Here is a 27,380-nt window from a genome sequence, read left to right as displayed (position 1 = left end):
GAGTGTGCAGAGCCTCTGCCCAGCTCCCCCACTTGCAGGCACTGGCTTTGGAGTTGCAGGGACATTTCCACACAGAGATGTGGGCACCAAGGGGGTCATTGCAGCGAGAGTGTAATGGCCGGAAAGGGAAATACCCACATATCCGTGGTGCGAGAGGTAAATAAATTATGGTCCACACCTACCTCGGGATCCTGTGCAGCTGTGGAGAAGACTCCAGAAGACCCGTGTGTCCTCACACTCACAGGTAGATGTGACAGCAGTGAGAACTGGGGGTGTCAGACACCTGTGGTAGGATCCCATCTGTGTCAGAAGTCACTGTCTGTGTGTGGGCCCACAGGGGCTCATGCCCACACACACATGTGCACACATCTGTGATTATGTAGAATAAAGTCTGGGAGGTCATATTACACAGATTTTGCGATGGTTCTCTCTGTTAAACAGGATGGATGGGTAAGGAAGAATTGTCACTGTTTTTTTGTTTGCTGGCGAAGATTGGCCCTGAGCTAACATCTGTGCCCATCTTCCTCTGTTTTGTTTGTGGGACGCTGCCACAGCATGGCTTGATGAGTGGTACGTACGTCTGTGCCCAGGGTCTGAACCTGCGAACCCTGGGCCGCCAAAGTGGAGCGTGTGAACTTAACCACTCTGCCACCGGGCCTGCCCCAAGAACTTTCACTTTTGTAGTTAAAAATGAAAATTACATACATTCACACATGTCTGTATGTATATGTATGTACACAGCCACGTGTCGCTTAATGATGGGATGCTTCTAAGAAATGCATCGTTAGGCGATTTCGTCGTTGTGCGAACATCATGGAGTGTACTTACACAAACCTGGATGGTACAGCCTACACACACCCAGGCTACATGGGACTAATCTTACGAGACCCCTGTCATATATGCTGTCTGTCATTAACTGAAACGTCATTCATTATGTGGTGCGTGCCTGTGTATGTATGTGTGTCTGGATGTGTATGTCTGTGCGTGTATATACATCACAAATTCCTCTGATTGTAGCCTTAGTCTCGTCCATGATGCACGAGGTCCCCTGGCCTGACACTGCCGGGGTGGACGTCTGAGGCAGAGGTGGCCGAATAAAACAAGGTCACGTCCTCTGGCCATGCCCTGTTCCCCATCAGTGAGCAGAGGGTTCTGAGAACCTTGTCTACGCAGAGGGTGCGCCATGCTGGGATCTGCAGTGTAGACCTTGAACTCATCGCTCTCCTGCCTGCACCTCCCGCTGCGGAGATGGCAGTGGGCACCAGGCCTGACTTCCCTTGGACCTGAGCTCTGGTCCCGCTCTGCCCTGCTTCAGCCCTATGACCTTGGGCAAGGCATCTAACTCCTCTGCCTTCATGGTCGTTGTCCCTAAAGGGGAGATACCTTCTCATGGGATCAGAGAGCGTACCAGGCTTGTTGTCATTATCTCTTGAGACAACAGGACACTTGATCGGGGCTTCTCCTGGGCTGTCTGGTCGTTGGGGCAGAGGGTCTGGGATAGATGGAGATGGGGGACCATGGCTCGCCCCCTCCACTGTAAGTTCTCTTTTGTTTCTCAGCCGTGCATGTGAACAAGCCAGTCCCCTGGGCCCGGCCTAAGCCTCTCCTGGCAGGTATGTGGCCTGGACACGGTGAATTTGATCCTTGTCTCTTGACCTGAGGGCTCTTCGTCAAACTGACAGAGAGGAAGGAGGGAGAGGCTGGACTTGTGGCTCCTGCACTCTGGGGCTGAGATGTTTTTTCCCCCACCAAAGACCTCTCCTCTTATTCCTTATCTGTTCCTGGATGCCAGAGCTTGAAAGTGTTGGTCCGCCCCAAAGCCTGCATTCATTAAGCAATGATTAATTCTCTTTCGCATTTTCAAATTACTCAGAAAGCCTTTTTCCGCCTGAGGAAAATGGAGTTCCCACACCAAGTTGATAATATTCTAGCTCGAAGCAAAGAAATGTGATGTGATGTGGTGATTTGCAGGCTCGACGTCCTGGCATGGACGTGGTACAGGCTCCCGGGCTGATTTTGGAAGACTGAAAATACACGCCAATCCGGGGGCTCTGGGGACACCGTCCTGGGAGTGTCTGCAGGGCTGGGTGCTTGCTCTGTCTTTCTGGCCGTGGGTGCCCTGTCTGCTTCTGCACCTGCCGAGATGGGAGCAGGGAGCAGAAGCCTCAGGGAGTGGGTGCACGTGCGCGCTGAGGCGGCCCCCAGGAGCCGCAGGCCCCACTAGCGATTGCCTTTTTAAAATCGATTTCTCCCTCTCCTCCTTCTAGAGTTTACTGAAGCCACCATCAGAAAGAGACCTCAAGGAATCTTGACACCTTGAAAGGAGAAGACACCAGTTGAAAGAGGTATGATTTGGCAATGTGGTGGAGTGGTGTCCCAACTTCTTCAAACAAGAGGGTCTAATCTCTCCTCTCCTCTCCCTGCCCTCTAGACCCTCTGTTTCTGAGAGAGCTCTCAGCTCATGCTAGGGGTGCAGAGCAGGCGAAGGGCGGCTTTACTCTTGTCTGTTCAGGGATGGGGAGCGGAGGTGAGGCGTGAGGAGAGAGGCTGATGCTGCTGGGGGTCTCCCCGAGGCTGGCTGCTGCCCCGCTGAAGGGGCCGCGGGTCATGGGTGCTCCTCAGAGTCGGTCCAGGAAGTGAGAGTTGAAGGTTTGGAGGGAGCCAGCCCTCCAAGGGAAGGCAGGGTTCTTGGGGCTCATGGAGGGTCCTGCCTGTGTCCCCCCTCCCCACGCCTCCCCCTCTGCCTCCCCACACCCACCATGGCCTAGGGATTGTGGGAAGGAAGTACCTTCCTAGCGTGATTGCTCTCCCCACCCGCCATCTCAGGACTCTGTTGGGTAAGGTTTAACTCCACAGGACTAGGCTCCATCACCACATTCCACGATGGATTGGGAAAGGAAAAGCCTTGGTCTGCTTCTTGGACTCTGGGAGCCTCTTGGGCTGCCCACAATGCCAGGACCAGCGACGGGCTGGGTGGTCACCCAACCTCACGGAAGGTTCCTGAATGAGGAGCCAGGACGTCCGTCCTCCGGCCCAGTCTGTGCTCCCATTGTGCCTCAGGAGTCCTTATAAGCCAGGTCCCTTATTGGGCCTTGTTTTCTTATCTGTAAAATGGGGCAGCAGGGACTTGAATCTCTGTTGCAGCCCTCATGTCCTCAATTTCTGAGGTTCCAGGGGCGGAAGTAGAGGAAGTGACAGGTGTGGTGGGCAGCAGGGGGGTGGGGATGGAGCGGGGGGCTTGGGAAGGCTGTGGAGAGGAGCGGGGATTTGAAAGCTCCCGGGAGATTTGAGTGCCAGTCTTGGCAGGGACGACTCTGACCCTCCGTGGAAAGACCACAGGGTCTGAGGTGCAGAGGGACCTGGGTGGATCCCAGCCAATCAGAAGAGTCAGGTTAACCCACGCTGACTGAGCGTGATCTCTGAGCACGCGCCTGCGTCATCTCACTTGGTCCTCTCAGCGGCCTGTGATCCTGGCACTATTCTCACCTCCGTCTCAGAGAAGAGAAAACCTGGCCTCAGAGAGGGTAAGTCGCTTGCCCAAGGTCGCACAGCAGTGAGCAATGTGGTGGAGGTTTGAATCCTCTGCCTGAACAACCCTACAATTCTTGTGTATTTTGCTTACCAGCTCTGTGACTTGAAGTGTAAGGTTAAAAATAACCGTTTAGCCAAATCGCCTCTCTGAAATTCCATTTCCTAAAAAGACATCAAAATGACTTGTTTCCTTGCCCTAGAATTTTTTTTTTAAACTTTGGGCTCTTCTTAAAATCCCTTTGGGTCTTGGTTTCCTGATCTCTAAGATGGGAACATAACACCCATCCATGGGGTTGTTCTGGGGAGATGATGAGATGAGGGAGACTAAGAAAGCTCCCCATACTGTTCCTCCCTACACACCCCCTCCACCGGCCTCCCCCACCCCTAAGGCTACTGTGAGGGTGGATGGGTGTACACACTGTAAAGTGTGGTACCCAGCCACCTGCTTTCCCTGCCCCAGAGCTGCTGTGAGAGTGGATGGGTGTACACGCTGTAAAGTGCTTTGCCCAGCCACCTGCCTTCCCCACCTCTAGGGCTGCTGTGAGGGTGGATGAGTGTACACACTGTAAAGTGCGGTGCCCAGCCACCTGCCTCCCCCACCCCAGAGCTGCTGTGAGAGTGGATGGGTGAACACACTGTAAAGTGCTTTGCCCAGCCACCTGCCTTCCCCACCCCTAGGGCTGCTGTGAGGGTGGATGAGCGTACACACTGTAAAGTGCTGCGCCCAGCCACCTGATGGCATTTGCAATTTCGTCTGCCTCTGGTGCCCGTGGTTGGGAAGCACTCGGCCACGTTCCTCATGACTGATCTGATATTCCCCAGTCTCCAAGCTCATCCTCTCACTTTGGGAGTGTGCTCGCTGGCTGGCCCGGATTCTTTTACGCTGGAATCCAAGCAGGGCGGCCGGCTCCCAGCAGCAGATAAAGCAGGGCCAGGCCGAGGCCTGCGTGGACGGTGGCAGAGGAGCGGCGAGGCCCGGGGCCTGCGTGGGCTCTCCATCACCGGCCACGTCTGTGTCCTGCTGCTTTTCCCTGCTCTGCCAGCCACCAGGCCATAATCTTCATTATAAGCCTGTTGGCAGAGGCTGCCCGGGTCCCCACAGGAAGCTACAGCCTTATCGCAGAGCCTGGATCCACACGGTCTTCATAGTCAGGAGAAGGCACTGAAGCAAGTTGGAAAAGGCTGGACTTCGCCGGGGCCTCTCAGCCAGGGCTGTTTCTCCAGCGGGGCGGCCGCGGGCCTTGCTGTACAAGCGGAAGGCCTCTCTCCAAGGACAGAAGAAAGCAGCAAGGGTGCTGTTGTTTGGTTTATCTTCAGGAGTGTTGCCGAGGGAGCAGAGCGATTTTGCCCAGCCCCTCTTGTGAGCCAGGGAACAGATAAATGTTAGAGTCACAGGGAAACATAAAGATGAGCGTAAGGCACAGGCAGACAGCACATGCTGTTAGGGGAAGCGTCTGCTGGGGTTTGGGAGCCAGACTGGTGGAGGCCGCGTCCCAGCTCTGCCCTTCTGTAGCTGTTTGACCAGTGAGTGACTTGATCCCTGTCTCAGTTTTCTCATCTATAAAATGGGCACACAGCGGCCACCTCCCTGGGTGGTGGTGAGGGCGAGGACACCACCAGCCGGACGCTCCTGTTGGCTTTAAACGATGGCAGCCCCCTGGAATAACGTGGCCTGCCAAGGTGACCTCTGTGAAGAGGCTCGGGCTCTTGGGATGGGGGAGCTGGGTGTTTGTGACCCAACAGTGCGGTTGCCCTGGAGACGCATGCCTCTTTCTGTGCGTGGTCTAAAAAAGGGCTGAATGCAGGGCCTGGGTTGTGTCAGCGCTCTGTTCTGACACCCCGGGGCGTGGGGCCACGTCGGGTGTGAGCAGCTCTCCCTGAGCTCTATCCCATGGTTTATGCTGCACTCCTGATGGTCTTCAGTGCACCCTGTCTGAGGATCATCACTGATCCTGCCACACCCCAAGAGGCAGGGTTAATCAGCTCTGTGTAGGTGAGGACGGGGGCCTTCAGCGGAACTGTAAATTACTCCAGGCCTCAGCTCTAAAAAGCAGCAAGTTTGGGACCTGAATACAGGGCTCCTGCCCTAAGGACAGTGTGTTGGCCATGGCTCCCCGCAGTGCCCACAAAGTCACCCCGCATGGCACCCCTCCACACTGACAGAGGCACTCTGCCTCCGTCCACAGCCACAGGCCGCAGCACCCCGGTGGCTCCCCACAGCGCCCACAGGGCCACCCATGGTGTCCACGAGGCACCTCGCAGGACTCAGCCTCCCCCCGTGATGCTCATGGTGGTGCCCCTTGTGTCACAGAGCCCCCTGCATGCCCACAGTGACACCCCGTGGCACCCATGGTGGCGCTCTTCCCACGGTCTCCACCCGGCTTGGCACAGTTTGGAGCTCAGGCAGAAAGGGAAGTCCCCTCATGTCCTCTTCCCCCGGCCAGCCCTCTGCAGCAGGCCGAGTGCGCGAGCGGAGGCCGTTTCTAGGAGGCATCGGGATCATCCTGCTGCTGAGCTCTGACAGCGGGAAGCAGGGGTCAGGAGGGTGGTGCGGTTTGGCTGCCACAGCAGAGCCCATCCCTGGGGGCCAGCTGATCTATTTTTCCTTTTGTGGCTTGTGCTTCTGGTGTTATATCTAAGAATCCGTTGCCAAATCCAAGGTCATGAAGATTTACCCCTGTATTTTCTTCTAAGTGTTATGGTTTTAGCTATTCGAGTTGATTTTTGTATACGGTGTGAGGTAGGGGTCCCGCTTCATTCTTTGGCATGTGGTTTCCCAGTTGTCCCAGCTCTGCTTGTTGAGGAGACTGTTCTTCCCCGTTGGATAGTCCTGGCGCCCTTGTTGAAAATCCATTGGCCATAGGTAGATTGGTTTCTGGACTTTCAATTCGATTCCATTGGTCTGTATATTCTTCTGACAGCACCCTGCTGTTTTGACTACTGTAGCTTTATGTGTAACTTTTAGAGGAGCATTAGTAAATTTTAAACCTCCCCAGCTGATTCCAATGTGCAGCCAAGGTTGAGCATTACTGGTTTTTAGAGGAAGACGAGGCACAGATAGGGAGGCCAATGGGAGGCTGGCAAAATGATCCAGGGCGGTGTGGGTCGGAGAGGATGTGGCCCTGAAGCCAAGCCGCAGTCCTGGGAGTGAAGAGGCCTTGATGGAGTTGAGAGAGGTGAGTGAGGGAGATGTCTTGATACTTCTTGATTCCAGGAAGGCTTTGGAGATGCCAAAGGTGACAATGGAAGCCAGTGGTCTCGGTGAACTTGGTAACCTCCTACCCACCCGCAGTGTGATTTGGAGGAAGACCTGGGTCCCAGTTATAGCTCTGTTATGCTGTGTGACCTTGGGCAAGTCGCTTGACCTCTCTGGGCACCTTCATTGCCTCTATAGGGTGGATTGGTATTCTCTGCTGCTCACGCAAAGGGTTGAGCGAGGGTCAAACGAGTCAGCTTTGCAAAGGCTGGGAGGGACTTAAAGGCAACTGAATGCATGGCAGAACCTCCACCCCTAAGTCCCTGCCGGGTGGTTGTCAGTATCTATACCTAACCTAACCGCCAGGGACTCGGGGCTCATGGCCCCTGTGCTGCCTGGGGCTGCCTTGGGCTGGCTCAGACAGGTCAATGTGTCACCAGTGCTGAGTTGAAATCAATTTTCTTGTACCCTCTGTCTGCTTGCCCGAAATCTGCCTTGTGGGTCTCTATCACCCTTTTCCTCCAGGCCATTCTCCTGCATCCCCACCCCGCACCTTCTCAGCTGGGGGCTGAAGGGTTACAGTGACCCCCACCTCCCTCTGAGGACGCAGGTCTGGGTCCTCTCCTGACTTCTTGCTCATCCCCCTCTGGTGGACTCTGGCCTGAACTTGGCACTTTCACAGTTGAGCCCTCAGAGCCGAGGCCGAGCTCCGGCTGTGTTCTGACCCCAGCCAAGGTGGGTGGGACCGTCAGCTCTCCCAGTCCAGAGCTTTTACATCTATTCATGCAGCTGAGATGGCATTGGGGTCCAGGGGTTCCCGCTCCTCGTTGGATTCGAGCTCTCGTCTGCTCGTTGACCAGGTAGAAGAGGGATTCACTCTTGCTCCGTACGTCACATTTTCCATCTGGTATTTAGAAATCGTCGAGCAGTCTACCCCAGGAGGGAGAGCGTAGCTTTAGCCTTCGATCAGTTTCAGGGCTGGTTTTAACTAGTTATTAACCTGGCAGATGAGCTCAGTTTCCTCCCCTGTTGGATGAAGACAGTCATGGCGCCTTGTTGGTGTTGTGGTCAAGGTTACATGAGACGATGGATGTCAGGCATGTCTCCCACTGCCCGGGAAGGAGTCAACCTTCCAGAAAGTGCTGGAGGGACGTCATTACTATTATCATCCGAAGACCACCCTTCATTTTTCTGCAAGTCAACAGCTGGGGCGCAAGCCCTGAGTTTGAGCCCAGAAGGGGACAGCAGCCCCCGGCCTCGTCTCCCTTCCTGGCTTCCCCTCACTGCCTGTCTGGGACACGTATGTGAGGGCACAGGGTGACAGGCTCTCACCACCCCAGTTTTCTGCTCCCTCAGCCCCACGTCTGCCAGAACTTTCTGGCCTCAGACCAGCGCCGTGTCCACATGTGACTTGTGACAGCTCCCTGGGCCTTTTCTCCCTTCTTGGATATTTTCCATCTCAAACCCTTTCCCCCTTTTCTTTTTGAAGTTGTTTTAAATTTACACAAGAAGTTTCATTCTGGGGCCACACACCCGTCGTTCCTGACAGGAGGTAAGCCGGTGGAGCGTTCCCCTCGGACATGCTCCATCTCCCTGACACGGTTGGCAGTGAGAGCAAGGCCGGGCCCATTCACGCTGTGGGGCGGCCCCTCCTTGACATCATGGAGACATAGTAAGTCTTCATTCCCCTCGTCTAAAGAGTGAGCACAGCTCTACTTGTCTGTTTATGCAGCAAAAAAGAGCGGAACGTGCCCTTCAGAGGCTCTATTATTGTTTTTTAATAATGACGTATCTTCACGTTGGGAATGACAGCTGAAGAACTTTCCAACAGCCAGGTGTGGCAAAGAGGGAGGGAATAGAACCCCATTGTCAGATGCCCTGTCAGCATCAGAGAGGGGAAGTGACTTGCCCAAGGTCACACAGCTGCAGAATGGTAGAGACGGGCCTAGTCTGTGAGTCTCCTGACCTGGGCTGGTGGTTCTTCTGCCTCTCTTAGCTGCTGCTTTTATTAGTTAAAAATGTAAAATAATATACTTTAATTAGCCTACAAATAAAGGAAAAAGTCCAAATCAGCTGGCACTGCTGCTCTGTTAGCTGTTGCAGTTTATTATCCGCACAGAGCTGCTGGTGCGGGAAGAAATGAACGTCGCCGTTCCCTGTGCCTTGGGGTTCACTAGGGTGTCCCCCTGTCTGGGGCCTGGGCGGGGCCGGTAATGAGAGAAAGGCTCTGAGGGATCCAGGCAGGAGACTGGCCTCTGGACTCCACAGGGTTTTTTTTTTTCGATAGACATTTTCTAGAGCAGTTTTAGGTTCACAGCAACATTAAGGGGAAAGTGCAAAGGATTCTCATATTCTCCCTGCCCCTGCTCATGCCTCCCCCACTATAGACATCCTGCCCCAGAGTGGTACATATGTTACAATCAATGAACCTACATCGACACATCATTGTCATAAAGCCCATGGTTTCCACGAGGGTTCGCTCTTGGTGGTGTACATTCTATAGGTTGGGCAAATGTATGATGACATGTATCCATCATTATAGTATCATACAGAGTAGTTTCACTGCCCTGAAAATCCTCTGTGCTCCCCCCATTCATCTGGCCACCTCTGATCTTTTTCCTGTCTCCATAGTTTTGCCTTTTCCAGAATGTCATATAGTTGGAATCATACAGCATGTAGCCTTTTCAGATTGGCTTCTCTCACTTAGTAATGTGCATTTAAGTTTCCTCCATGTCTTTTTGACTTGATAGCTCATCTCTTTTATTTTTTTCCAATTTTTTTTATTGTGGTAAAATATACATAATGTAGAATATACTGTTTTAACTGTTTTTAAGTGTACAGCTCAGTGGTATTAAGCGCATTCACGTTGTCGTGCAACCATCACACCATCCATCTCCAGAGCTCTTCTCATCTTGCAAAACTGAAACTCTGTCCCCATTAAACAATAACTCCTTGTTCTCCTCTCCTCCAGCCCCTGGAAACTACCATTCTACTTTCTGTCTCTATGATTTTGACTACTCTAAGTACCTCATATGAGTGGAATCATACGGTATTTGTCCTTTTGTGACTGGCTTATTTCACTTAGCATAATGTCCTCAAGGTTCATCCTTGTTGTAGCATACATCAGACTTTCCTTCTTTTTTGTGGCTGAATAATCTTCCTTTGTGTATGTAAACTACATTTTGCGTATCCATTCATCTGTCAATGGACACTTGGATTGGTTCACATTTTAACTATTGTGAACAATGTTGCTAATCTCATTTCTTTTTAGTGCTGAATAATATTCCATTGTCTGGGTATAATATTGTTTACTTATCCATTCACCTGTTGAAGGACATCTTGGTTGCTTCCAAGTTTTGGCAATTATGAATAAAGCTGCTATAAACCTCTGCGTGCAAGTTTTTGTGTGGACATAAGTTTTCAACTCATTTGAGTAGATACTAAGAAGTGCAATTTCTGGATCATACGGTAACGTATGTTTAGTTGTGTGAGAATCTTCCAAAGTGGCTGAACCATTTTGCGTTCCCACCAGCAGTGAATGAGAGTCCTGTTGCTCCACATCCTCGCCAGCATTTGCTGTTGTCAATGTTGTGGATTTTGGCCATTCTAATAAGTGTGTAGTGGTATCTCATTGATGTTTTAATTTGCGGTCCCCTAATAACATGGGGTGTTGAACATCTTTGCGTGTGCTTATTTGCCATCTGTATATCTTTGGTGAGTTGTCTCTTCAGGTTTTTTGCCATATTTTAATCGGATTGTTCATTTACTTACTGTTGAGTTTTACAAGTTCTTTGCGTATTTTGGATAACAGTGTTTTATCTGTGTGTCTTTTGCAAATAATTTATCCCAGTCTGTGGCTTCTCATTCTCTTGACAGTGTCTTTCACAGAGCAGAATTTAATTTTAATGAAGTTGAGCTCATCAATTATTTCTTTTGTGGATTATGCTTTTGGCGTTGCATCTAAAAAGTCATCGCCATATCCAAAGTCATCTAGATTTTTCTCCCGTGTTATCTCTCAGAAGTTTTACAGTTTTGCATTTTACATTTAGGTCTGTGATCCATTGTGAGTTAATTTTTATGACTGTTGTAAGATCTGTGTCCAGGTTCATTTTTTTGCGTGTGGGTGTCCAGTTGTTCCAGCACCATTTGTTGAAAAGACTGTCTTTGCTCCATTTTATTGTCTTTGCTCCTTTGTCAAAGAACAGTTAACTATATTTATGGGGGTCTATTTCTGGGCTCTCTATTATATTCCATTGATCTGTCTGTTCTTTCACCAATACTGCACTGTCTTGATGACTGTAGCTTTATAGTGAGTCTTGTAGTTGGCTAGTGTCAGTCCTCCAAATTTGCTCTTCTCCTTCAATATTGTGTTGGCTGTTCTGGGTCTTTTGCTTCTCCATATAAACTTTAGAATCAGTGTGTCAATATCCACAAAATAACTTGTTGGGATTTTGATTGCAATTGCATTGAATCTGTAGATCAAGTTGGGAAGAACTGGCATCTTGATAATATTGACTCTTCCTATCCATAAATATGGACTATCTCTCTAATTATTTAGTTCTTCTTTGGTGGCTTTCATCAGAGTTTTGCAGGTTTCCTCATATAGATCTTGTACATATTTTGTTAAGTTTATACCTAAGTGTTTCATTTCTTTTGGTGCTAATGGAAATGGTATTGTGATTTTAATTTCAAATTCCACTTGTTCATTGCTGGTGTATGGGAAAGTGACTGCCTTTTGTATATTAACCTTGTGTCCTGCATCCTTCCTTTACTATAAACGCTTATTAGTTCCAAGAGGTTTTTTTTTGTCAATTCTTTCAGATTTTCTGTAGACAATCATGTCATCTGTGAACAAAGACAATTTTATTTCTTCCTTCCCAATCTGTAAAAATAAACACTTGTAAAAATAAAAAAAGCTTCCTTCCCAATCCGTGAAAACAAAAAACCTATGTGTTATTGCGTTAGCTAGGGCATCAGTACAATATTGAAAAGCACTGGTGGCAGGGGACCTACTTGCCTTGTTTCTGATCTTAATGGGGGAGGTTCTAGTCTCTCACCGTTAGGTATGCTGTTAACTGTAGGGTTTTTGTAGATGTTCTTTAGCAAGTTGGGCAAATTCCCCTCTATTCCTAGTTTGCTGAGAGTTTTTATCAGAAGTGGGTATTAGATTTTGTCAAATGCTTTTCCTGCATCTGTTGATAAGATCTTGTGATTTTTCTTCTTTATCCTGTTGATGTAATGGATTACATCATCCGATATGTAAATGTTGCATACACTTACATACCTGGGATAAATTCCACCTGACCATGCTGTATAATTCTTTTTCTTCATTGTTGAATTTGATTTGCTAACATTTTGTGGAGGATTTTGGAACTATGTTTATGACGGATGTTGGTCTGTGGGTTTTCTTTTCTTATAATTCCTTTGTCTGGTTTTGGTATGGGGGTAATGCTGGCCTCATGGAATGAGTTAGGAAGTATTCTCTCTGCTTCTATCCCCTGAAGGAGATTGTAGAGAATGGGTATAATTTCTTCCTTCAATGTTGGGTAGAATTCACCAGTGAACCCATCGGAACCTGGCGCCTTCTGTTTTGGAATGTTATTAATTCTGGATTTGACTTTAATAGATATGGTCCTACTCAGAGTGTCTATTTTCTCTTGTATGATTTTCGGCAGATTGTGTCCTTCAAGGAATGGGTCTACTTTATCTATGTTATCAAATTTTGGGGCATAGAATTATTCACAGTCTTCTTTTATTATCCTCTTAATGTTCGTGGGAACTATAGTGATGTCCCGTCTTCTATTTGACGTTAGTAATTTGCCTCTTCTCTCTTTTTCCTTAGTTAGTCTCGTTAGATGCTTTTTGATTTTATTGATATTTTCAAAGAACCAGCTTTTGGTTTTATTGATTTTCTCTATTGATTTCCTGTTCTCTGAAGCCCGTGTTTTGTTTTGTTTTTTTGAGGAAGACTGGCCCTGGGCTAACATCCGTGCCCATCTTCCTCTACTTTATATGAGATGCTGCCACAGCATGGCCTGACAAGCAGTGCGTCAGACCGCGCCTGGGATCCAAACCTGCGAACCCCGGGCCCTGGAAGCGGAGCACGTGAACATAACCACTACGCCACCAGGCCGGCCCCTGAAGCCCATGTTTTAATCACCACTCTATCACTATCTGAGGGATCATGGGGTAAATCCCCACCATTCTCTGAGTCTCAGTTTCCACATCTGCAGAATGGGTGTGTGATAACAATACCTAGCACAGAGTTGGTTTGAGGACACATGTCAGTTGTGAGTCCACATTCGTTGATTCAGTAAATATCTGTTGAGCCTCCACTGTGTCCCAGGTGCTGCTCTACGTGCTGGGAATATCGTAGTGAACGAACAGCAAAGTCCCTGCCCTCGTGGAGCTTGTCTCCTAGTTGGGGAGACAGAGACAAACAACTAAACGGAACGTCAGGCAGTTGTAGGTGCAGGAAGGGACAGGGGTGGCCAGGGTGGCTCTTTTGGATCGGGAGCACTTGGAAGGCCTTCCTGATCAGATGTCATTCGGGCAGAGACCCGAAGGCAGTGAGGAGCCAGCCTGGACTTCATCTGGGGGAGAGCCTTCCTGGCAGAGGGAACAGAGGAGTAGGGCAGTTAGGTGAGCGGGTGGCTGACAGGTGGAGTACCAGCGAGGAGGCCGGGGTGCCAGAGTGAGGGTGCTGTGGAAGGAGAGGCGGCCAGGGTGGACTTGGGATTTTGATTCTAAGTGGGATGGGAAGCCAGTGAGCAAGGACGAGACAGGATCAAAGTTACATTTGACCGAGATCACTCTGGCTGCTGAGTGGAGAACAGACCTCAGGGGACGGGGACCGGCGTGGAGACTGGTGCTGGAATCCAGGCAGAGATGAGGGGGGTTGGAATGGGGGTGGTGCTGCTGAGGACCCACAACGTTCAGGGTCTGTTTTGGAAGTAGAGCTGATGGACGTGCTGATGTGTTAGATGGGGTGGGAGAGAGAGAGGCATCAAGAACGACCGTGGAGTTTGTGCCTGAGATGGAGGGGCCTGGAGTGGGCTAGGCTTTGGTGGAGGGTGAGGGGACATACTGAGTTCTGCTTGGGGGGCATTTTAAGTTGAGACATTATTAGCCCTCCAGATGGAGGTGGCGAGAACATGGATGGAAATGCAAACCCGAAGTTCACAGGTCAGATCGGGGCTGGAGAGACAAATTTGGGAGGCACCAGCTTCTAGAGAGTATTTCAAACCGTAGGCCTTAATGAGGTCACCTAGGAAGTGAGTGTAGTTGGAAGGTGTTGGGGGACTTCAGGGTCTTGAGGGCCACCCATCCAGGACACCAGGGCAAACAGATCTGATTTCCCCGATGCCCTGGGAGCTGTTGAGTGGCATGGAACGAGGAAGAGAAGCCACTGCGAGAGCAAGCCCTGGGCCTAGTGCCTGCCTGGAAGGAGAGCCCCGTCCAGCTGTAGGTGCCCGACATCACATGTAACAGGTACAGCGGGGACTGCTGGGGTATTCGACACCCGGGGCGGGGGATGTTTAATACCTGCCTCTTCTATACAACAAAATTATTTTCAGTAATAACGATGAAATAACATCAGTTCTCATAATGAAAAGAAACACAGACAGTGAAACTTTCCTTTTTGTGAATTTCGTGTATATAACCATGCCAGTCCACAAACAAACATTACAGCACAGAAAAGGGAAAAAGTAATGGGTTCACACTTTTAAATTACCTTCATGGATATTTTGAAAAAAGAGAAAAAAATACAGAAAGAAATTTCCAGAAGAGTGAGCCCCACAAGGTTCAGAGAGTGACCTGTGCAGAGGTGGCAGCCTTGGCAATAATCCAGTTGCCGTTTCTTCATCGTTAAGATCGCTGTGCTGCCATTACTTGGTTCAAATCTACTGTTTCAGTGCAAGCATATCTAGTGGCACGGGGGCTGGAGAGGCGGACTCTGTGCCAAGAGGGCTCCAGGGACTCTGAATCCTTGTTCTCAAAATGAGCATGTGCAGCAGCTCAGCTTGTGTTGGGGTCTGGCTGTATAAGCGGGTGTTCCCTGAACTCACTTCCCTGTAAACACAATGTTTATTGAAGGTTAAGTAATAAAAACGTGCTCATTCGAAGCTTAAGTACATGTTATTAAAACGCACCAGTGACTCTAGCGATTGTTTAGAACTTAGAGCAACAAAAGATTTTGTTTTTTTTAAGGCAGAGTGTTTTGTCACTCACATTGTTTAGAATTGTCAGCTTTTAGTGGGTTTTATGTTTGTTTTTAAATTCCCCACAGACAATTCATCCCTATTGCCTAGGCCCTGTGCAGACTACTCCCCTGCCCTGCCCCTGGCATAACAACTGGGAGATGTTTCCAAGAGGGTGTTGCTGGGGGAGGGAGAGGGGGGTGGCACGTGCTCAGAGGACCCTCAGGAGGAGACCCTGTGGCTGCTCCTGCAGTGTGACCAGGCGGTTTCCAGGTGGGACGGTGCAGAAAGGCCTGCTAGGCGTCCAGTATACACTGAGGCAGACAGGACAGAGCCGGGCATCCTGGGGACCCCGCGTCAGTAAGTATGAGGCTCCAGTTCCTGAAAGCCCTCCAGGTCCTGAGTGCCATCTGTGTACAGTGTCTAGCCTTATGGAGAGTCGGGTACCAAGAGCTTCTTCCTCAGGGCGGCAGTTTGCCCTGGAGGATGTAAGGCAGCATCCCTCCTGAGGACCCGTCCTGCTCTGCCCAGTGGGGTCCCTCCCTCCCTCCCTCTCCTTCCCTTTCCCTTTCGGCAGTACGATCCGGGGAGGCAGCCATCCTAATGAAAAATCTCATAAATACCAGGAGATAAGGATCCAGGGCTTTTGGGTTCTATTTCTGCCAAGACTCCCCGGAGAGCCTTTTTGGTAGGGAACATCCCTTCGGAGCTGAGATTTTCTCTTAGACTTCAACGACAGGGCTTCTGGGAACACAACATCTGTTTAAACTGAACTTGAACAAGAGGCTGGCGTGTCCCACGGGAGAGGGGCAGGGCAGAGCAGGAGGGTGCAGCATCTGCTTTCTGTGCCTGGGGGATGCTCCCCAGGCCTGTTGCTGCATCCCACAGTGCATCGCCATGCTGGGCAGTGGCTCCCTGTAAATGCAGAGGACCAGGGAGCAGGGGGCCTCAGGCCAGAGGCTGGGCTTTGCTGCCTGCTGTCCAAATAGCATCCAGGCCGTGACTGCAGAGGCCTCCCCAACCCAGGAGAGGGAGCAAGGGGACCCGGGGCCACAGAGCGCATAGAGCTGGCTCCTCCAGCCTGGAAAGGTCCTGTGATTCTCAGAGGTCACTTTCCAGTTGGGGATGTCCCAACTCTTGGAGTTTGTACCGACAGATCCTCCTTTGCCCTCCCTCTCTCCTCCCTCCCTTTCTTCCTCCCTCCGTCATTCGCTGAGCATCCTCTGGGATACAGGGATTAAAAGTTCCTCCTCCCCAACTTCAGCGAGCTCGAAGTTGGATAGAACAACCTGATTATTCTCAAAAGAGAAGAAAAGTGGAGCCCTTTGTGTTCGTGTGTGTGCGTGCGCACACCAGCATTGTTAAGACAATAAAACACTACAGACAGCTTGGAAAATGGAGGGAAAAGAAACCACCAGTCCCCCTCTCAGGACAAGAGGCCAGTTCGCTTCCTGCTTTTGTTCACACTCAGACGCTCCCTCAACAGAGTTGCCTCCAGAAGTCCGTTCAGTGCGGCTTCCTGCTTTTCTTTGCTCCCCGTCTCCCGCTGCACAGCAGCTGTGTGGGATTCCTCCCTGGGCAGCCCTGGGCCAGCGGCCCCAGCTGTTGACATGCCGCTTGCTTCCAAGGTCCACTGTTAGATGCATGCGCCCGGGAAAGGGTGGCTAGGTCCAGCAAAGAAAGTTCCATGACGCCCAGTTAAATTAGAACTTCATCTAGACAACGAATAATTTTTTAGTTTAAGTATGCCCCATGCCATGTCAGTCCTATGTCATATTTGGCGCATAAGCTAAAAAATTATTTGTTATCTGAAATCCAAACTTAACTGAGCATCCTGTATTTCTTCCGGTAACTCTATGCCTGGAGTGTCTTTCTGCACGTGTGTAGTCAACGCTTTATTTCACGATACAGAAAACTATCCAGCTGATATATTTGCTTTCCCATTTCATGGGGGACACACACTCTCACTTAATCTCTCCCCTTCTCTGGACCATTCCTCCCTGAGAACTCTGATCTCCACTGCTCTGTGGCTTAGCACACTTGGAGGTCGAGGAATTCATCTCCTATGAGGCCCCTCTGAGCCTATCCCTTCCCCAGCCTTTTTCTGGAAGCTTCCAATGACTGCAGATGACTGGTTTGCTCCCTGTAGGAGGAAGGGGATGGTAGGAGGTGTGAATTAGCAGTCCCTCTTAGGCCCCCGGAGCCACTTCCTCCAGAGCCCACCAGCGTCTTAGGCAGGCTGGATACAATCGGTGTCTCTTGCCCTGTTGGAGGGAGCAAAGGTTTGAGGGTGTTGGTACGGGGCTGCAAACCCACAGAGGTTTATGACATCTTTCTCTCCATCAATGAACCTATTTTTCATTCTAAGGCAGCTTCAGGGTGATAAATACATAAATCTAAGTGGCAGGCAGTAAAAAGAAAGTGATTGACTAGAGACTGGGAAGATGATGTTGCCTTGTGGTTAAATGGATTTTCTGTTTAACTGAGGGTTAAGTAGAAACCTCATTTTGATTCAACCTCTGTTGTTGCAAATCTTTCTAAAATGTATTAGCCCGTTCCCTGGTTTCCCTAAGTGCACCATAATGACCGTAATTGAATCTCTCTGCTGCCGGAGCATCCTGTGGGGCGTCAGGGCGCGCTGTTGTGAATGCCATCCCTCTAGGTACAGCCCCAGAGCCTGCGGTGGCGGCTGTGTGCTTTGCGGTGGCGGCTGTGTGCTTTGCGGTGGCCCTGCATGTTCATTGCCTTCTCCTTCTGTCTTCCCAGCCGTCCTGGGCCGGGGCTCAGGACGGAACCATTTTGTGGATGTGGAAACTGAGGTCCGCCAGGTGAAGGACTTGCCCCAGTCACTCTCTGGCTGGTGGAGGACCTGGTGCTGAAGCAGTGGTGGTGGTAAGTTGGCCCAGATTCAAGTCCTGGCTCTCGCTTGCTGGCTGGAGAAGAGCGCTGAGCTCTAGGAGCCTCGGTTTCTTCGCCTGTGCATTGGGCATAATAACCTTTCCTGGCAGAGCTGCTGCTGAGATTAGGTGAGGCAATGATGTGGGTGGCTGCGCACCAGAGCCTTCATATGTTTAAAAGAAAAATGGCACACACACATCCCCTCCCCTGCAAAAAATCAAACGTACTCTGGTCCTGGGACCCTGCATCCAGCTTCTTGCCACTTTGCTGCCCTCCCTTCTCTGTGTGCTGGTGGTTTTGTGTACACACCCTGGGGCCAGAAGGTCTGGGTTTGAAACCTGACTCCACCTCCCACTCCCTGTGTGACTTTATTTCTGGGCCTCAGTTTTCCCATCTATAAAATGGGATGATAATAAGCAAACTGCCTTCTAGGGCTGCCGTGAGAATCAAAAGCAAGAGAGCTCGTCCTGGGGCCAGTGCTAGGCAAGGGTTGTGTCCCAAGCATGTTAATGGGATTGGGCTTTGGGCCAAAGCTTCCTGTTGGTGCCCCAGGAGTTGGCGTGGTCAGCCTAGGGAGGGAAAGAGACCCCCCTCTCTTGAGACTGCTTCCTGCCATGTCTGGCTGATGAGTACCCCTCCCGGGGTGCTCAGGGAGAGACGCCCAGAGGGACCCGTGGGTAACTTCAGAGGGGCCCTGGTCCTGATGGAAGGCTTCTACCCTGACAGGCCCCCACCACCAGGCCCCCTGCCTGAGGGACGCTGGCCCTGGAATAGCCTCTCTGTCTGGGACCTTCTGTGCTCCCTCTCGTATGCCCTGCATTTCTGGCGTTTCAAGGAGCCATTTGTTTTTCTCCTTATCGAGGGATCCTCTTGGAGCACAGAGGCCTGAGTGTGACCTTGGGACCCTCCATGGGAAGTCCAGGTGGGCGTGGGGAGGACACTTGGCCGAGCCAGGCCCTGGCCAATGAGCATCTGTTCTGGCCTCTGGGCTGCGGGGTCAACAGCCCCCTGGGGCTTTTAGGCAAATCCACATCAGCTCCCAAGTGACCAGCGCTAACTCCTGCCCAGCCACCTCCTTGCTCTCCAGGTGACCCACTCAGGACGCCCTGTGGGACTCTGGGGTTATGTGGGGGTGGTGGCAGCTACATAAATAGACACTCTGGTGTTTTAGGACAGAAACAGCAGCCTGCGTGCAGAGCCCCTGGGTCGGCTGGTTTATTTACGCATTTCTCTTTAATGGGAAGGCTGAGAGAAATTGCGTGGTTTGTGAATATTTACAGGCAAATTACTACAGGGAGGAAATGAATTCATTCTCTCTCCTCTCCCGCTGTTAACAGATCACGCTGCGGTTCCCCACCTCCCACATCCCTCCCCTCTCTTTCTTGTGACTCCTTGTAGTCTTGACACCAGCTCCAGAAGGGGCGGCTGGGTAGATGTGTTAATGTAACTCGCCGTGCATTTATTGAGCACCTGCTGTATTCCAGCCCTGGTTCAGGTGCTGGGGAAACCCGGGCGAGCACCATGTCTGCAATCACGGGTCTCCCAGTTGAGGGGGCTCATGACAAAGAACAGCAGTGCACTGTTGGAGGAACTGTTTGCTTAGACACCTGCAAGGCAGGGGGTGGGCATGATGGGCTCTGTCCGCAGGATCTGGGGAAGGCTGGGCAGAGGGGCTGCCACTTGTCTGGAAGGATCTGGAGGTGTGAGCGAGGGGACTTCCTGGGGGGCAGGGAGTCTTCTAGCGGGTTAGAGCATACCCACTGTGGAAGGAGCGGGAGGAGGTGGAGCCAGAAATGTGGGTTGGGCCAGATCATTTCTGTTTCGAGCTGGGGAAGGAAGGTCCCAAGAAGGACAGAGATGGCCCAGGGCCCAGGCTGACACGCCTCCTGTGGTAAGGGGCGGAGCTGGCAAACAGTGGCCGCTTATGGAGAGAGGGCATTTCGTCCCTCACCTCCCCATCCCGTGAGGCCAGGAGAAGCAAGTACAGGGCCATATGCTGTCCCCGCTCCCTCCCTTCGCGGCAGACATCACTGATCATCGTGGCGCTTTCATTGGACCCCAGAATCCTCGGTGAAGCAAGCTAGGCAGGCACCTCCAGTCACCAAACCAGCCCTCCAGAAGGAAGGTGAGGCCCGACAGAGGGCGGCTGGACCTCAGGGTGGCCTCAGCAGTGGATTTCTGATGAGAAAACTGCTTCTTCTCTCTGGGCCTCGGTTTACTCACCTGTAAAATGGGGAGAGGAATGGCCCACTCGATCTCAGAGGAACTTTCCAGAGCTAGCCAGCCAGCGTTCGTTAATCTACTCATTTATTCATTCTCTCCACAAAGCGTTACATGCATCTCCTATGGCTGGCGCTGGGGAGGGGTTGCCCAGGAATGTTCTGGTGAACCAGGCAGCCGAGACCTGGCCTCAGTCCTGGCCTGAGCTGACAGTCCTGTCGTCTGTGTTTCTCAGCATCCCAAGTGTCGAGGTCAGCTGTGGCCAAGGGCAGGGCTGGCCTTGAGTGCTCCAGACAGATGGCAGTCAGCGTGGCCACCTGTCCAGTGGCCAGAGGGCATGGGGGTCCCTTGGGACATCAGTCTTGGCTCCTGGGCCCACACACCAGGCATCCTTGCAGGGGTCAGTCAGATGGCATCAGGTCTGGTCTGCAGTAAGAGCCTCAGCCCAGGCTCCAGGTCCTGCCGAGCCAGGGGAGGAGCTGGTGCGGCCATGCCGGCCTTGCGTGTCTATCCTGGGAGCCTGCCCCAGGATCGACCCCTCGGCTCTTCTCGGCAGGGGAGGCCTCCATGGTGCTCATTGTCCTAGTTTTGCGTGTTCCTCCTCAACTCCCAACCCCCCAGGTTCCCTGTTGGCCGTGTCCTCAGTTTACCCCAGGTCATGGGAAGTAAGACCAGCCCTTTACCCTCAGGATTCTGCAGTGGGGCCAGGGAGAGAGTAGACATTTCAGAACTGTCTAGGGCCTCCTCAGGCCTGGTTGCCTTCAGATGCTAATAGAAGAACTGTGCCCTTTCTGTTGTCAGGGAGGGCTGCTCTCCCCCCTGCTATGGGTGGGAGCAGGGGGGCAGGCCGGCAGGGTCGGGTCCTGGGGAGAGTTCATGGGGCAGGAAGCTTCCTAGGCTGGGAGGCTTCAGGATCAGGGCTGTGGCTGGAATTTGTCACCCCTGGAGCAAATGGAGCATGCCACTGTGGCCTTTTCAGACCCAGACGGCCTTCAGCTGCTTCTCACGGGCACACACACACACACACTCACACGCTCTGCACTCTGTGCGTTCATGCTCCCCTTCCCACGCACACGCCGAGCGTTGTACCTGTGCACACCCACGCACATGCCTGCATGTACCAACTCACACTCCTGCGCACGCCCATCCATGCAAACACCTTCACACCCCCGCACCTACCTCTCCTTCACACCTACCCCTGCTCCCTCTTACCACCCACACGTCCTTCCTTGTGCAAACTCCTTCCTCCCTGCAGATTCCCTCAGTCCACACGTGCATCTTCCCTCCCTCTCCTGACAGTTTGCGTGCGCGCGCCCCCACACACGTACACACATACACGGTGCTACCAGACTTTTGGATGATCTTACTCATTTCTCAGCTCTAGGCCCGCAGAACTCTGGATTATCTGGGCCCCCTTTACCCAGATACTGAGCCTAGCAAGGGCTCCAGGGAGAGTGGGAAGGCTGCCAGGGAGTAAACCTGGGCCCCATGCACGTGCCCTCTGAAGCTGGATGCATTTCCTCACTCCTCCTGTTTCACCCATCCATCCATCCATCCAACCACCCACCTGTCCACTTATTCATCCACCCATCCGTCAGTCCATCCGTCCATCCATCCATCCATCCACTCATCCACCCACCCACCCACCCATCCACCCATCCATCTGTCCCTCCATCCCTCTATCCATCCAACCACCCACCCACCCATCCACCCATCTACTCATCCACCCATCCACCCACCCATCCACTTATTCATCCACCCATCCATCCGTCCATCCGTCCGTCCATCCATCCATCCATCCATCCAACCACCCACCCACCCATCCACCCATCTACTCATCCACCCACCCATCCACTTATCCATCCACCCATCCATCCACCCATCCACCCATTCGTCTGTCCACCCACCCACCCATCCACCCACCCATCCATCCATCCGTCTGTCCATCCATCCATCCATCCAACCACCCACCCACCCATCCACCCATCTACTCATCCACCCATCCACCCACCCATCCACTTATTCATCCACCCATCCACCCACCCGTCCACCCATCCACTTATTCATCCACCCATCCGTCCGTCCATCCATCCATCCAGCCATCCACCCACCCACCCACCCACCCACCCATCCACTTATTCATCCACCCATCCATCCGTCCATCCATCCATCCATACACCCACCCACCCACCCACCCATCCACCCATCCACCCATCCATCCATCCATCCATCCATCCATCCACCCATCCACCCATCCATCCATCCATCCATCCATCCATCCATCCATCCATCCACCCTTCTGTCCCTCCATCCATTCATCCATTCATCCATCCATCCATCCATCCGTCTATCCATCCATCCATGCACCCTTCTGTCCATCCATCCACCCATCCACCCGTTCATTCCTTCCAGTCCATATTGATAACAGTGAACCAGGCATTTGTTCATGGTTCTGAGGTTTGTTAAGGAGAAAATGACACGGAACCTTGATACTTGTTTTCGGAACCAGAAGCTCTGGAATCCAGGTTCTACCTCTTGCTGTCTTTGTGACCTTGGACATGTCATGTCATCCTCAAGCCTCAGTTTCCCCACGTGTAAAATGGGGATCATGGTGCCTCACTCTTGGAAAGACCCCTGGGCCCTGTGGATGGCAGTCATGAGCACTGACTTGGGGACTTCTGCGTCTGTCAACAAAACCCCTCTTAAAACAGGGGCGGGATGGGGTGAAATAAACTGCCTGCAACCTGCCAACTCCCTGGGGCAGGAGGGAGGACTGGGGACATTGGTGAAGAGTTTGAAGTACCAGTGGGTCTCTGAACCTGTCTGTGGAATGCCTTTTCAGCTGTGGCTGGTCAGTTCCTTTTTCTGTCCCTTTAAGAGAAAGCCATTGAGAAAGGACTAGCTTATCACATGCATTAAGGAAATATGATGCTCTAGAGGTTTCTGCAAAGGGTAAGAGAAGCAGCCAGAAACTGGTGGCTTAGTCATCGCGTGGCTGCACGGGAGGGTCCCCGGCCAGTCGTGCCGTCTGTAGAGAAGAGATAGTGCAGGCTGTGGAAGGCCTGGAAAACCTCGCTGCCTTCTGGACGCTGGGCCTTCCTGGAGGGCAGCCCACAGTCCCCCGATTCCACCAAGAGGCCCCTCCCCTCCTCACCTTGTGCCCCCCAGGGTGGGGGCGCCCCTTGATGCAGGTCCAGATGTTGGGGCTGCCAAGGGACTGGGGGGACCAAGAGGTGGCGGGGTGGCTGTTTTTTAATAGTATAACACCTTTAATTGGTCATTGGAAAATATGATGGCTAACTTCTAGAGAAGTCACACACACACACACACACACACACACACACACACGTGCACGCACACACGCAGGATGACTGTTAGCTTCTTGAGGATGGGACACTATCTTTTCCGCCTGCGTTACTCCAGAGGCTGTAATAGCACACAGTAGGGGTCCATAGATCTTTGTTGGATGATGAATGAATGGATCTTCCAGCAGCATGTATGTGCCTCTGTGTCTTCTCCCACGTCTGGGGATGTTTGGTAACCTTTTGGTAGAGCCTTTTAAAATACTTGAAGTACTTTCATATACATTCGTCCAGCACCTTTTTTCTTTTTCCCTCAAAGAACTACAGAGTTTATCGAGGTACAATTTATATACAGATCTAGAGTGTTCAGTCCATTTTGACCATGTGTAGCCGTGTAATCCACACTCCCAGCAAGATAGAGAACTTTTCCATCAGCCCAGAATGCTCCCACGTGCCCCTTCCCTGTCAACCCTCTTTCCTCCCTAGGGGCAACCACTGATCTGCTTTCTATCACTATAGATTAACTTTGCCTGTTCTGGAACGTTCTATAATGGAATCCTAAATTGCACTCTTGTATCTGGCTTCCTTCACTCAGCTTAATGTTTTTAAGATTCATCCATGTTGTTGCCGACATGGGTAGTTAGTTACTCTTTATTGCTGAGTGGTATTCCATCTTAAATTTATATAATAATTTGTGTATCCATTCACCCTTTGATGGACATTTGGTTGTTTCCAATTTTTGGCGACTATGTAATCAAGCTACTATGAACATCGGAGTACAAGCCTTTGTGTGGACACCTGCTTTCTTTTCTCTTGGGTAAATACCTAGGAGTAGAAAGATTGCATCATTGGCAGGTGTGGGTTTCACTTATAAGAAACTGTCAAGCTGTTTTCTGAAATGGTTGTACCATTTCACACTTCCCCCAGCCGGTGTCTGAGAGTTCATCTCCTCCACAGCCTGGTCAACAGTTGGTATGGTCATGTCTGCTTTTTAATTTTAGATACTCTCTAGTTGTGTAATGTTATCTCATTATGGTTTTAATTTGCACTTCCTTATTTGGCTAGTGAAGTTGAGCATCTTTTCATGAGCTTATTGTCATTCAAATATCTTCTCTTGTGAAATATCCATTCAAGTCTTTTGCCCGTTTTTTATTGAATTGTCTTTTTATTATTGAGTTAAAGGAATTCTTTAATTTCTGGAAGAAAACATAAGAGGATATCTTCACGACCTTGTGGTGGGAAAAGATTTCTTAGATGGAACATTAAAAATAGTAACCATAAAAGGAAAATTTGATGACTTGGACTGCATCAAAATTTAAAACTTCTGCTCATCAAAGACACTGTTAAGAAAATGAATAGGAAAACCACAACTGGAAGAAAATAATCACAACACGTGTATCCAGGATGTACCACCACCATTTCTGGGCACACGTCGATCCTATAAGGTCCTGCAGATCAGCCGGCGTGCTCTGTGCGGAGCGCCAATCTGTTCATGGCTTGCCTCTGTTGACCTTCCAGCACTCGCAGGGTCAGTCCCAGCATCCTCCATGTGGCCTCAAGGCTGTCCACCTCCCGCTCGCTGTCTGTGCCAGTGGTGTGTGTAGTGTCCTTCTCTCTGTCCCTCAGCTCCAGACTCTTTCCCCCGGGAGCCGCCTTCACCAAGGCTGTTCCTCTAGAACACACTTTTCCTGGCTGTTCACGCAGCTGCTTGCCTCCCCTTCAGAACTCATCTTCCGTGTTCTTTCATCAGGGAAACGTCCTCGGACCCCAGAGGCGTAGCCCGGCTCTATTGTGGGGGGTTGGGTGTGAGGGGGGGGTCAGGGCACAGCCATGTTGTTGGCTTGTGGGGAGACATTGAGGTGCAATTTAGAGCCCCATCCTTTGACTCGGGGGAAAAATGCAAACTATTTAACGACACGTGGGTGCCGGCACTGACCAGCTGGAGTGGACGCTGTCATAGCACTGGGTCCCAGAGGTCCCTGCTGGACCACACGTCCCCCCCTTTAGCTGCTGTGCGTGGGGAGGGGCTGGGGGGCAGTGGGAAGACTCTGGAGCCCAGAGCAGCAGCTGATTACTAACCAGTGCCAGCATGTGGCAGGGCTCGTTCTGGCGTGTGCAGCCGGGCTCTTGGCCCTGCTTTGACGGCCTTCTGTTCCCGGCTCATGGGCTTTCTGTTACTCCATTTTCTCTAAAGCCCTTTTATTCTTGTGTTTACGACATTCGTGTCAACCCATTACCTTTCCAACAAGACCACAGATTATGAGAATGCATTTAGGCGTTAATGCCCCCAGCTCTGCTCCTCAAGCCCATTGAATCCCTTGCCAGAAGCTCTCTGGGGACCCTGTGCTGTCACTTATCTGTATCTCAATATGATGAGGTTCTGTTACAATATTCTTTGTCCACTGTCTGTCTCCATCCCTGGATGGCAGGCTTGAGAAGGCAGCCACCACTTCTGCGTGTCTGCTGCTGTGTCCCCAGTGCCCAGGGCTGTTCCCCACGCAGGAATTGTTCAATGGACACTTGACCAGTTCATGAACGTTAATGAACAACTGCCCGGCAAGACAGACAACCCAAGTACCTTCTCCCATTTTCCTAATTGGGAAACCGAGGCTCCGGGCGGCTCAGCGGCTTGTTCAGGGTCTCAGAGCTGGTGAGAGGCAGAGTCGTGAGTAAAAGGCAAATCTTCTGATTTCTAGTGTTTCTGCCCCAGGACGGCTGTACTCCTTAATTCTAAGTTTAAACCCAGTAACGCGAGTGGCGAATGCTATAAAAATGTGGAGTGTGATATGAATAAAAGGTATCGTTAAAAATATCGATGGTGATTTTCATCATCCCTAACCACAGTCATGAGACAAAGCCTTATTCTAAATACGGGTGAGGCTGGTGCTAAAATCCAGATACTCCATAGGGGCCTGATATATTTCGTGTTATGAATGCTTCTGTTCGATGTTGATGAGATGCGAAAGGATATTTATAAAATAAATGAAGGGAATTAATTATACCAACACGTTGAACACATGAGTACCCTCCACCCAGACCCAGAAACCCCGAAGGCCCTGAGCGCTGCCTGAGCCCGCCTCCTCCCATCCCGGACTTGGCCTTTCTCTTCCTCTTCCCTTTGTTTTTTTGACATTTTGTTCACATCCATTACTTTAATATTTTTCTCTGCATTTATATATTCATTCAGCAAACACTTGTAGAGCTCTACTGCCGTGAGTAGCGTTACAACCCGCGGCTGCAGCCCTGCAGTTGTTGAAAGGGAAGAAAGAGGTGATTTTTTTTCCCTCTGACAATAAACTTCTCCTGGTGGTCGTGCGCCCCGTCTCCCCCAACCTGAAGCCAGCTTTTCCCCTCCAATGCCCTGCTGACATTCTGCAGCCCGCTGTGAGTTTTTTCCACCAAATATTTGTGGCTTTGGCAAGCTAGCTTATATCCTTAATATTCCGTTTCTCTGGAGGTTTCTCCCCCTCTCTGTTTCACTCTGTGCATCGGGTCATTGACTGGACCTGGCAAAGCAGAACTTTGCTCCTGGGGCCTCTCCTCTTGCCTCCTGCTCGTCGGTGGCGCCAGGGCAGCTGCGGCCCTGGGATGGCCGTGGTCTGAGGGCGGAGGGGGGACCGGGCGCCCGCGGCAGGCAGAGGACTTGCGGCAGCAGGTTAGGAACACTTGCTGTTTAATATCGGCATGACCTTGGGCAACTCCTCGCATTCCCTGCCTGCACGGTGGGTACAGTGGTGCCCAGTGACTGGGCCACTTTGAGGATTAGGCAGGCAAAGCCTGTGAAGTGTACTGTGGGGTGGGGCTGTGTCTAGTTAGCTGTTATTTTGATCAGGTGAGACGAGGGCACCACGGGATGCCACTCAGGCCTTCATGGTGTTTGACAGCCTGGGGTCTATAGCCCCTTGCACACCCGCCATGGTGCCGTGTGGAGTAGGCTGGGCACGTGTTATGTCCCCATCTGACAGATGAGCAGAGCGAGGCCCAGAGAGGCTGGGGTTTGCCTGCGGTCCCCTGCTGGTAAGTGGCAGAGCA

The 27,380-nt window shown here is 51.4% G+C and overlaps 1 protein-coding gene across 5 annotated transcripts in view; it reads left to right on the top strand.

Moving 5' to 3' along the window:
* The window catches only part of TSPAN18 (tetraspanin 18), a 186,943-nt gene that overhangs the window by 29,010 nt on the left and 130,553 nt on the right, over positions 1 to 27,380 (top strand). For 4 of the 5 annotated variants that reach the window (XM_087423087.1, XM_087423085.1, XM_087423088.1 and 1 more), the window contains exon 2: positions 2,268 to 2,345. The gene's annotated coding sequence lies outside the window, so the exon portion shown is untranslated. Of the gene's footprint in view, positions 1 to 1,573; positions 1,614 to 2,267; positions 2,346 to 27,380 lie in introns of those variants that run through there. The other variant, XM_087423086.1, reaches the window with a different exon arrangement.

This window comes from Ceratotherium simum, chromosome 34, assembly GCF_057802395.1.
Source record: "Ceratotherium simum simum isolate JZ-2026a chromosome 34, ASM5780239v1, whole genome shotgun sequence".
Lineage (NCBI taxonomy): Eukaryota > Metazoa > Chordata > Mammalia > Perissodactyla > Rhinocerotidae > Ceratotherium > Ceratotherium simum.
This window is presented reverse-complemented; position numbering and strand designations above follow the sequence as displayed.